This window comes from Dreissena polymorpha, chromosome 7, assembly GCF_020536995.1.
Source record: "Dreissena polymorpha isolate Duluth1 chromosome 7, UMN_Dpol_1.0, whole genome shotgun sequence".
Classification (NCBI taxonomy): Eukaryota; Metazoa; Mollusca; class Bivalvia; order Myida; family Dreissenidae; genus Dreissena; species Dreissena polymorpha.
This window is the reverse complement of record NC_068361.1, coordinates 18,459,485-18,472,010: the sequence shown is the minus strand read 5'-3', so window position 1 is coordinate 18,472,010 and position 12,526 is coordinate 18,459,485. Positions and strand designations below refer to the sequence as shown.

The window sequence follows — 12,526 nt, the reverse complement described above, 5'->3', positions numbered from 1 at the left end:
TAAAATATTGATTTAAATTCACGAGTGATCATAGAAAAAATATTTTTTCTATGATAACTAGTGAATTTAAATCGATATTCCATCAACCAAATTCAACAAATTTTCAACTTATTTTATGATTTAAAATGATAATTTCTGTATTTTGCTAAAATAATGACGTCTTAACGTCATGAAACCACGTCTTCTCACAGTTCAACATGTGACAGGCCAATCAGATAAAAAAATTTTTTTTAAAGATTATCTCACAGAACAACAGTGAAATTTTCATGGTTTATTTCACTGTTTGAACCAGTGAATTATCAATTTTAATTCACTGACATTTCTCTATAAACCAATGGAAAGCATCCAATTAGATTTCAGTATTTGTTATCACATACCATGATAATTCACATCTTCAGAGACACTTTCAAAAATATGACGTGGTCTTAATAGGTGTGTGAACATATTGATACCTGCTTCACATAAGAGATGCCCATGAGGTTGTTGCACCATAATCATAATTTAACTTGATAATGTCCAGATGAATTTTAGACTAACATTCCCCCCCCCCACACACACACACCTCCCCATATTGCTTTGACACATCGGTAGATGTTTTACCATTTAATCAAGCAAAAAAAATGCTCCTTTACATAAGACATTTTATGCAAATAGAAAGAACAAGAGCTGTCACCATAGGATGACTTATGACCCCTATAAACGCTTGACAGAAGTAATGAGCTTTTTCAAAACCTAAACGCAGATTTCGAAACCTAAACGCGGACCCTAACTTCAAGGTCAAGGTCACAGGGGTCAATATTTGTGTGCATATGGAAAGGCCTTGTCCATATACACATGCATACCAAATATGAAGGTTATATCTCAAGGGACATAGAAGTTATGAGCATTTTTCAAAACCTAAACGCAGATTTCGAAACCTAAACCCGGACCCTAACTTCAAGGTCAAGGTCACAGGGGTCAAAATTTGTGTGCATATGGAAAGGCCTTGTCCATATACACATGCATACCAAATATGAAGGTTATATCTCAAGGGACATAGAAGTTATGAGCATTTTTCGAAACCTAAACGCAGATTTAAACGCGGACCCTAAGTTCAACGTCAAGGTCACAGGGGTAAACATTTTTGTGCGTATGGAAAGGCCTTGTCCATATACACATGCATAACAAATATGAAGGTTATATCTCAAGGGACATAGAAGTTATGAGCATTTTTCGAAACCTAAACGCAGATTTCGAAACCTAAACGCGGACCCTTAGTTCAAGGTCAAGGTCACAGCCTGTGACACAGGGGTAAAATTTTGTGTGCATATGGAAGACCTTGTCCATATACACATGCATACCAAATATGAAGGTTATATCTCAAGGGACATAGAAGTTATGAGCATTTTTGGAAACCTAAACGCAAAGTGTGACGGACAGACAGACAGTCCGATCACTATATGCCCCCTTTTCTTCGAAATGGGGCATATAAAGTTCAATGGACAAAATGGCCACCTGTGGGGAAACAAAATTGTCCACTACTACTCCTTATGAAAATGGTGTCCAGTAACATTTAAAGTAGTTAAACAGACAAGAAATTCAAACAGACCTAGAAAACCCAACCAACCACTTGATGACTTCAGACAGTGATGTTTTTGGAATAATTTGATATAAAATTCCCTTTACATTTTTTATCTTATTGGCCTGCCACATTTTTAAAAAAGTTGTAGAACAAACTGCCAGTATATACATGTGATTCTTCAAACTTTGTTGGGGAATGAAATGATGAATATCACAAACAAAATGAAAACAACATCAGTAATACATATGTTCTTGCTAAATGAACACATAAAATTAATAGTCTTTGGTACCAGTGGAAAATTGTTTTTAAGTTTTAAACTTACAAAATGAAAAAATAAAGTATGATACATAATGTTTGAAATAATGTCTGCTTCATTTTCAGAGGGGTAATCACCTGACAAACAAGATGGCGAGGACCATTCCGAGCAGGTGTTTTTCTAATTTTCTTAGCCTGAGCTGTAATTTTGTGACCAGCTAAAAAAAATGCAGAATATAGTCAAGATATAGAGCAAATATTAATATGATATAAACGCTTATCACTTTCTTGCCGATTTGCCTGGAAATACAGCGGCATTTTAACAATTAATACAAGCAATAAAAGGTATAAAACAGCGAAAAATAAATGTATTGGCATGGAAGTGGCCATCTTGTTTTTCAAGTGATTACTCCCTCTGTAAGTACAAGATACAGAAAATGATCAGACCTGATAGACACGTTTGAACAGTGAAACTATGTTTAAAACATATAGGTCTATATTAAACAATTCTTATATTCACATCCACAGATTATTATACATGAGTATACATGTATATATTATACATGTGGTCGTCTCAAGGGCATTGTCAGAAGATTGAGTTATTTCATCAACTACCCTGTCATGATTTATTTAACACAGTGTACAATAGGAACTTGAGAAATGTTATATTTATATTTGTTAATTGACAAATACACTACAAGAAAGTGTTCTGATGTATAGTTATCAAACCTCAAAGTTGTTTTTTTTAAATGCGTCAGAACAAGAATCTGTAAATTTAAAGTCACTTTTAATTTGATACATTTTTCACCTATCCTCACCCAAAAGATAATCCAATCTCAAACATAGTTGCAACTTCCAAAATTCTCTGTTGAAAGTCTCTTCGAGACATATTTGTTTTCTCAGAAGGCTGGTGCAAACAGCATAAACCAAGAACAGCTTGCGAGTACAGTTTGAAAGGCGTCAATTTCAACCCTTAAATACTGATGAGCAGCAAACAGAATTAAACCTGAACAGACTGCAAGTTACTCGCAGGCTGTTCTGGGTTTATGCTGTTTGCACATAGCCATTTTAGCTTTGCCTCCGAGTGTGAAAGGCTGAAGTCAACATTATATCAAAACATGGAGCCTGGCTTATTTTGGCCTTTTGGTGAAACGTAAAAAAATAACATTGAAATATGTGTGTTTTTTTTTGTCTAAAAATAATGCGCTCATCAATGAATATATATCAAAAATATTTGGCAATGTATTGCTGCCCTATAATAAACATTATGATATCAATACACAGTTTAATTATTACATTCAATAAAAACATAACATTAATATTATGAATTAATTATTTTTTATAACTAATAATTAAGTGTACATTAATCACATCTACATTTTATTTTAATTATAGCGCATTATTTTAATGATCATCCAAGTTACAAAACAATTGTAACTTAATTACATGTTTTAAGTATGTTAATCAATTACTTTATGATACAAAAGCAGTGATCTTACGCCAGTTCAAGTTGTACACGTAAACGTGTATAAGTATTGAGTTAAGAAATTGTTCACCATTTTGTAATGCCCGCCTAAATTGAACTGTGTTTTAGAGTATTCAGCAGAATTATGTACACAAGTTCATATATGAAAAAAACAACATCACATTTCGAAATACCTAAGATTTTAATACAATGTTAGCCCTTACCACTTTTACGTATTTTAAGGCATTTGTAGTCCCTTAGAAAGTTAAATTTAATTGATGGCCTTTTTACTAGATCCAAGTTTAAAAGGTTTCAGTTCCGACCCTCATGAGCTGAAAACAGCATAAAACCTGAACAGTCTGCAAGTTACTAGCAGGCTGGTTTGGTTTTATGCTGTTTGCACATAGCCATTTTTACTTAGCTTCTAAGTGGGAAAGCGTTGACAGAAGATTTATGATAGCATACGAACACCAGAGGCAGTGTGCAATGGCCACTGAAAGTAGGCAGGATATCAGAATTGTCCAACAAAATTTTTTCTCTTTCATCACAAGTCTTGACTCTAGGCAGGCATTCACAAAGCTCTTTAGAATTTTTTATTAAAAGTTCGGGGCATAAAACTTTGCGTAATACAATGTACGTTATAACCCCTCTGATTCAAATCCAAGACATATCTACCAAAAAAAACTAGGGATGGCATCGAATACATATATCGGTATTCGAATATTCGCAAATCAATTCAATCGAATATTCGAATATTCGCATGCAAACGGCTGGATTGATTTAACTTTTATTGCTCAGTTTCGTAACTACTAGGGATATTAAATATACATTGACACATTTAAATATACAAGTGTTGTGTTGACAAATAGAAAAAAACTGTATCTGAGTTGTAAAAACAAACTTTGAAAAAGCCTATTTAGGCGATATATCTTTTAGAAAAGAGTGAAACTTGTTCTGTGTTAACTTCCATTGTTGTGTAAGTTATATCCGTTTGCTTAATACGAGGATGTTTATTAACGTTGCTATCGAATATTTGTATCGCTGTCGGCTAATACTATGACCGATACTGTAATCGGGCCCAAATAGACAGAAAAATATCATGTCATAGAATTGTATTTTTATTTGAAATTTTAAAGTACCGATTGCATGTACGATATATCAAAAAGGCATGCAAAATACACCAAATATTCAAGAAAAAATATAAAGACAACCATAATATCATATAATTTTTAAGTTATTATTCGCCAGTCAATTGAAGCCCTTAATTGGCACCTAATTGACAAACAACAGTTCGGGCCCTTTCTTAGAGTGTGTATATTGCATTGCGCGATTTGAGTAATTCACACATTTTAATGGCTGTTCATACTGTGATCACAAAAACTTAATTATTATTCGCCATTCAATTGAAGCTGTTAAATGGCACTCCATTGACAAACAGTTCGGGGCCTTAGAGTGTGTATATTGCATTAATGTTAGGGCAATTACGTTTGAAAAAAAAATGCGAATATGCAAATATAAATTTTGTTATTCGAATACTGACCATTCAATCGAATATTCGAATATTCGAATAATTTTGCCATCCCTAAAAAAAACACAAGACGAGTCACTTCAAACACTATGTCTAAACGTATGTTTTGCATTACAATGTGTGAGTGCACAACAGATGTTATGTGATGTGATAATGAAATGTGATACTGTTACATAAGTTTAACACTCAAAACCTAGATGCACAAATGGCATAACAGAATATGAATGATGACTGATAGATTATGGGTATAACATGAGAAATGAACGTTACATAGAATTTGATTGTAACAAGGGCTGTTTGAAAAACATGCATGCCCCCCATATGGGCTATCTGTTGCAGTGGCAGCCATTGTGTGAATACGTTTTTTGTCACTGTGACCTTGACCTTTGACCTATTGACCTGAAAATCAATATGAGTCATCTGCGAGTCATGATCAATGTACCTATGAAGTTTCATGAACCTAGGCGTAAGCGTTCTTGAGTATCATCCGAAAACCATTTTACTATTTTGGGTCACCGTGACCTTTGACCTAGTGACCTCAAAATCAATAGGGGTCATCTGCGAGTCATTATCTATCTAACGATGAGGTTTCATGATCCTAGGCGTATGCGTTCTTGTGTAATCATTCCGAAACCATTTTATTATAATTTCGGGTCACCGTGACATTGACCTAGTGACCTCAAAATCAATAGGGGTCATGTGCGAGTCATGATCAATCTACCTATGAAGTTTCATGATCCCAGGCGTATGCGTTCTTGAGTTATCATCCGGAAACCATCTGATGGACGGACATACATACAGACAGACAGACCGACATGTGCAAAACAATATACCCCCTCTTCTTCGAAGGGGGGCATAAATAATAACCTAACACAGACCTACATTAGTACTCGAAAACACTGTTATTATATTGTAACAATTACTACAATAATTCTTACAATACTTACTCTGCAATTGATTAAAAGCTAATTTCAATTGTTTTATGGGAAAGTTGGATATAAAACAATAAATACAAAAGGGCTTCTTTTGAGCAAAACCCTGTTTCATTTTACATATAAAGGATACAAAAGAGAAAAACAAAACAAAACTAGGCGTAAGCATTCTTGAGTTATCATCCGTAAACCATTTTACTGTTTAGAATCACTGTGACCTTGACCTTTGACCAAGTGACCTGAAAATCAATAGGGGTCATCTGCTAGTCATGATCAATGTACCTATAAAGTTTCATGATCCTAGACCTAAGCATTCTTGAGTTATCATCCGGAAACCATTTTACTATTTCGAGTCACTGTAACCTTGACCTTTGACCTAGTGACCTGAAAATCAATAGGGGTCATCTGCTAGTCATGATCAATCTATGTATGAAGTTTCATGATCCTAGACCTAAGCGTTCTTGACTTATCATCCGGAAACCATCTGGTGGACGGACCGACAGACGTACGGACCGACCGACCGACATGGGCAAAACAATATACCCCCTCTTCTTCGAAGGGGGGCATGAAAACTAAGAAACATTTGAATTTCCAAGTGAAATTCTAACACAAACTTTACCAACATATTAAACTTATTAAAAGCAGCGTGTTTTCTTCGTGATTTCCATATTCAAATTGAAGTCTTCATGAGTCATCAATCAACATGAGTCTGAAAAGGGATTTGCAGTGCGAAATTGAGATCTATGAAAAATGTTGAAACTCCACAACAACTTCCACCAGTAGAACCGTTTTGTAGAATGGAGGTACTCACAATCAGGTAGAATGTGAATGGACAGATTGTGTAGAAGAAATATCAGCAATAGCAATATTTAGCAGCCTATCTAGTGAACACACAAAGGCTTTCAAGTCAGAGTCCCATGGACCAATTCATTCCGTTCGTCCAATCTCAATATCTCCATGCAGAACTTCTGACCAGTAGCAGTCAATATCTCACAGAATTTCAGAACAAAACTTTTATTATAACTGATACATTAAATATCTGATACAATTTTGCACAAAACCCTCAATTCCAGCCAGTAGAAGTTTATATTCCAAGGGTTCAGCGCAAGACTATCTCATCTAAATACGCAGTTTATATTCCATGAGTTCAGCGCAAGACTATCTCATCTAAATACGCAGTTTATATTCCAAGGGTTCAGCGCAAGACTATCTCATCTAAATACGCAGCTTATATTCCAAGGGTTCAGCGCAAGTATTTCATCTAAAAACATCTAATAAGCCGATCCAGTTTAAAGCCTAATCCCCTGATTCCTTGCTCGCTCATATGGGACTTAAACTAGACTAGTCATTATTTCTTTTTCTTCTTCACGGAGGCCTGTTGGGGAGGCGAGATTTCATCCTTATCGGGTAGACTGGTTCTCTGCTCCTCCAGACGGCTAGACTGGACCTTCTGGATCAGCCCGAAGAAATCTTCGTCTGGGACGGTTGGGGCGGGGCGGTTGTGTGGTAGGGCACTACGCTGATCATCAATCCGGGATCCCTGCAAAATATACCGGGTTTTTAATTATTTTTTTAGGACCCATACAAAACACTTTTATAGAAGTGTATGTGGGGGGGAGGGGGGGGGTAAGGGTGGCGGCTGCATATAACAGGCAAAATGTCAACAAACATTTAAATGAATTTTTTTCTGGATTCCTAGAAAACACTCTTGAAGGGGTGGGGGAGGGTGAGCGTGTATAACACACAAAAGGTTGGCTCACCCATTAAATATAATGCATATTACTGGTTTAGAAAAGATAATGACTGGTTGTTTAGCTTTAATATGTAGAAATTCATTAAGAAATATTCATCTGACAGCTTGTATGACCATTTCTTAAACTTAACCAGAACATAACAGTACAGATCAGAAATTTATTACGATTTGTTCATAGAACACTATCAGTCATAATCATGTTATTATATTTTATAGACATATCATGAAGTCATTTGCAAAGTAAGTGATAATACAGTAATCAAAAGTGTACATTCCATCTCACATATTACATGACAGTGGTAGGAAAACAACAGGGTGGCAATCAGCTATTATGCTCTTAATATTAACCACATAATCAACAAAAATGCTCTGCATCATGCCATTTTCTCCTCGGAAACTCATTAGAAACTCCTGTTTAATGAACAAAAAAGAGGTCACATCACATTTTTACCTGACAACGCATGAGCATTTCAAAGAAGCTGTCGTCTGGTACGTCGTTAACGTTTCTCTCTCGGAGGTATTGGTTGATAACGGCTTGGGAGTTGAGACCTGGAAACTGCGGTAGTGAGGCTCGCTGGTCGTTCATGCGTGACCCCTGAATGCCTGCCACCATGTCCAGAAAGTTCTCGCTGTCTGGGGTGGACACTGTGGAGAGATATGAACCAATAAGGTTAGGAGAATATAATAAAATATTGCTGTCTGGCATAAACACTGCGGTATGATGTCAACCAGTCACGTATGGAAAATATAATAAAATAATTTCTGGGGTAGACACTGCGGTTTGATGTGAACTATTAAAGTTGGGAGAATATAATAAAACAATGTCTGGGGTAGACAATGTGGTGAGATCTAAACCAGTCATGTTAGGAGAATATCACAAAACAGTCAAGAGAGAACATGATAAACAGCCTAATATCAAGAAAATAATACACAAGTAAAATGATGAACCAGTCTAATAATAAGTCAAGGACAAGGAAAATGGTAAACCAGTCACTATAGGTGTATACATCAATCAATAGAGGAAAAAAATATCAACCAGTTAAATAATGAAAATAATAGATAATAGAAAACAAGCAATGTGTTTGTGAAACACTATGTCCCCATATATTTGACCTTTGCCCTTGAAGGATGACCTTGACCTTTCACCACTCAAAATGTGCAGCTCAATGGGATACACATGCATGCCAAATATCAAGTTGCTATCTTCAATATTGCAAAAGTGTACATTAAATGAACGATTTTGACCCATATATTTGACCTTTGACCTTGAAGGATGACCTTGACCTCAAATTTTCCACCGCTCAAAATGTGCAGCTCCATGAGATACACATGCATGCCAAATATGAAGTTGCTATCTTCAATATTGCAAAAGTTATGGAATATGTTAAAGTTGGAGCAAACAAACACACAAACCAACCAACCAACAGACGTGGCCAAAACTTGTTTTTTTATCATTTGGCAGGTACAGATAATTATCTCCCTTTGAAGCTTATTACTTCCCTTGGATTTGTAAGGATGGCCTTGACCTTGACTTTTCATCACTCAAAATGTGCAGCTCCATGAGATACGCATGCATGCCAAATATCAAGTTGCTATCTGAACGGACATAGAAGTTATGAGCATTTTTTGAAACCTAAACGCAGAAAACTAAACGCAAAGTGTGACGGAAAGACAGATGGACAGACGGAAGGTCCGATCACTATATGCCCTCCTTCGGGGGCATAAAAATAGAGGGAACAAGAGCTGTCACCATAGGATGACATATGCCCCCTATAAACGTTTTGATAGAAGTTATGAGCATTTTTCGAAACCTAAACGAAGATTTCGAAACCTAAACGAGGACCCTATGTTAAAGGTAAAGGTCACAGGGGTAAAAATGTATGTGCATATGGAAAGGCCTTGTCCATATACACATGCATACCAAATATGAAGGTTATATCTCAAGGGACATAGAAGTAATGAGCATTTATTGAAACCTACATGCAGATTTCGAAACCTTAACACGGACCCTAAGTTCAAGGTCAAGGTCACAAAATTTGTGTGCGTATGGAAAGGTCTTGCCCATATACACATGCATACCAAATATAAAGGTTATATCTCAAGGGACAGAGAAGTTATGAACATATTTCGAAACCTAAATGCAGATTTCCAAACCTAAACGCAGACCCTAAGTTCAAGGTCAAGGTCACCGGGGTCAAAATTGTTAAGCCTATGGAAAGGCCTTGTCCATATACACATGCATACCAAATATGAAGGTTATATCTCAAGGGAAATAGAAGTTATGAGCATTTTTTGAAACCTAAACGCAGATTTTGAAACCTAAACGCAGACCCTAAGTTCAATGTCAAGGTCACAGGGGTCTAAATTTTTGAGAGTATGGAAAGACCTTGTCCATATACACATGCATACCAAATATGAAGGTTATATCTCAAGGGACATAGAAGTTATGAGCATTTTGAGAAACCTAAACACAAAGTGTGACGGAAAAGACAGACAGACTGACGGACGGTCCGATCACTATATGCCCTCCTTCAGGGGCATAAAAATTAAAAACAAGTCAAGTTAGCTCTTAAAATGATTAAATCAGTCTGGAGTTTCTAATATGATAAACCAGGTATTGAACCAGTCTATTGTTGACTCCTTTGACAAATGTATGGAAACAGTAAAAAGATTTTTTTTTAATTGGATGAAAACAGGAGACAATGACTGATGTCTTAGTAGACAGCCTGCAATGACTGCTATCAATCATATATGACTCTTATAATTGACAAACTTATAACATTTGGATCATAAGTGTCCTAGATCTAACGGGCAAACAATTAATAAACAGATGGAATTGTTTCAGTTGCAGGATAACTCAACTTTTTAAGTTTTTGCAAGATCCTATTTCTTATGTTTTCACTGTTACCAAAAACCGCAATATTTGTCAGACAAAAAACCCCTGAAATAATGTGTATTTTCCCCATATTTATCCACATACTGAATTTCATAAATTTAGCTTCTGTAATTTTTGAGTTCTAATATGATCCATATTAATCTGAGAGACGTAGCTGTAATAACCCTAATGCTCCCATTGTGGCTCTCTATCCACATATTGAGTTTCTTCAAATTAACTTCAAAGTACTCTTTGAGTTATTGCAGGATGCAGATGATTGGGACAGTCGGACACACAGACTTGGGCTATGGTCCCGTTTGGTTACACGGGTAAAGGACTAACTAAAGAGAGAACCCGTAATGCTAACACATCTATAAGTGACAAGTGCCAATAACTAATATGTATCCATATAAGCCTTGCTCTGGGAAAACGGGGCTGAATGAATGAGCGTTAAGTGTCTTCCAACATTAGCCAGGGAAGTCTGTTTATCAGAGACGACACTTTCCCCTGTAATGGTATTTTTTAGTTGAAAGAAATTGTTTTCATAGCGAAAATCAATGTTAGGCAGAAAGTGTCTTCCCTAATCTGGGTCTACACTTTGAGCATGTGCATTAAGGCCTATTTTTCCAGAGCAAGACTATTATATAAGCAGATACACTAACACATTTCTGCCTCACATCAGTTCAACACTTACCCAGTTTGGGTTTGTTCTCCTTGTTTTCTGACTCCAGGAGTCCATTTTTCTCCCCAGGCAACTTGAGGCTGCACCGCTGCTCGTCGATACGGCGACCTTGGAACTTGCTCAGCAGATCAAAGAAACCATCATCTTCTGGGGACAGTGTCTGAATAAAAGAAATTATATAACTATCACACAATTGATGAAAGACAAAGTGTGCACCAATTATAATATACTACAGCTTACCTCAACCATAGGGACCTGATTCTTGGCTATGCTTGTCTCTGATTTAGCTACAGCTTACCTCAACCATAGGGACATGATTTTTGGCTATGATTGTCCCTGATGTAGTCACAGCTTTCCTCAACCAAAGGGACCTTATTCTTGGCTATTATTGTCTTTGATGTGGCTACAGGTTACTTCAACAAATGGGGCCTGGTTCTTGGCTATGATTGTCTATGAGGTGGCTACAACTTACCTCAACAAAGAGGCCTGATTCTTGGCTATGATTGTTTCTGATGTTGCTACAGCAAACCTCAACCAAGGGACTTTATTCTTGGCTTTGATTGTTTCTGATGTGTCTAAAGCAAACCTCAACCATAGGGACCTGATTCTTGGCTTCGATTGTCTCTGATGTGGCTACAGCTTACTGTGAAATCATTTATTTTCGCCAGCACGAAATTTCGTCATTTTTATAAAAATGACGTTTTCGTCAGCACTTAAATTGGCCAATTCTTGACTTTGAAAAAAAAAATGCTTCGGTCAATACAGTAGACTCTCTGTAAACCGGACGGTCTCGGGACCGGCCTGATCGTCCGGTTTTTAGAGAGTTCCGATTTACCAAGAGTTTTCATATTGCCGAAATATACATGGTATGCATTGTGTACAGAATCACATAAAAATAAAACAAACCATATACATTTACATGTACCATGTGATAACTGTACGCAGGTACTGATGACGTTAATTGTATTCTTAAAAAATGTGTTTTTAGTCGATTAAAAGCAAAAAAAAATCCCAAAGTTGGCGTGGTGCTTTATACATGTACATACGTGGCATTTGTCATATAGGCGAGTGACGACACAAATAAGATTGTTGTAGATACACGATTTATTATTCAATGCATACATGTACCACATTTCATAAAACATACACACAAGCAAAAAACAGCGTCATAATTATTTTTTTAGATATTCATAATCTCAAAACCTACTAGTTCTTGAAGTTAACGATTTCACGAAAAAGTGATGAGCTTTATCTTATCCTCTAACACTTTTTGGTGTTACCACACGTCTATTATAGACATTCAAAGTTTGTTTAACATTACTAAATCGGACTCCCATAGCGCGGTAACGACTTGACACCTTTATGGTATGTTTAATCCGATTATCGATAACTGCGCGAGCAAAATGTGTGACACCGCACTCGCTGTGCTGACTAGGTATTGTTATTTTCACGCCTTGGGCGTCTTAAGAATTTAG

General features: G+C 36.4%; 1 pseudogene; it reads right to left on the bottom strand.

The window, feature by feature from the left end:
- Nucleotides 1-1,792: 1,792 nt before the first annotated feature.
- LOC127837791 (G-protein-signaling modulator 2-like) overlaps nt 1,793-12,526 on the bottom strand; it is a 149,909-nt pseudogene continuing 139,175 nt past the window's right edge.